This window comes from Eimeria mitis, genomic scaffold (assembly GCF_000499745.2).
Source record: "Eimeria mitis Houghton genomic scaffold, Emh_scaff1553, whole genome shotgun sequence".
Classification (NCBI taxonomy): Eukaryota; Apicomplexa; class Conoidasida; order Eucoccidiorida; family Eimeriidae; genus Eimeria; species Eimeria mitis.
Window position 1 is genome coordinate 8,018 of NW_013569754.1, and position 378 is coordinate 8,395.

The following is a 378-nucleotide window of genomic DNA, read 5'->3' on the forward strand; positions in this document are numbered from 1 at the left end:
ACAAACAAACACAAACCATCCATCCATCTATCTACATATTAATTTATTTATTTATTTATTTATTTATTTATTTATTTATTTGTAGGCAAAAAGGTAACGGTGGAGTTTTCTTGTTTACAGCCATCCGGGGGAGAAGACGAGGACTCCCCCCTCCCGGAGACTGCTGATTTTACTGTCTCTGTAGAGAATAAAAACGGAAAGGGTTTGTTGTTTTATTGTAGCACCACGCCAGAAGAAGAAAGTCCGAGCTTTTGTATTGGACAGGTCAGTGGCTAGCTGGCTAGCTAGCTAGCTAGCTAGCTGGTGTTTAGAGCTTCATTTAGATGTATTTAGGGGGGTAGGTAGGTAGGCAAGGGGTTGTTGTTTTATTGTAGCACC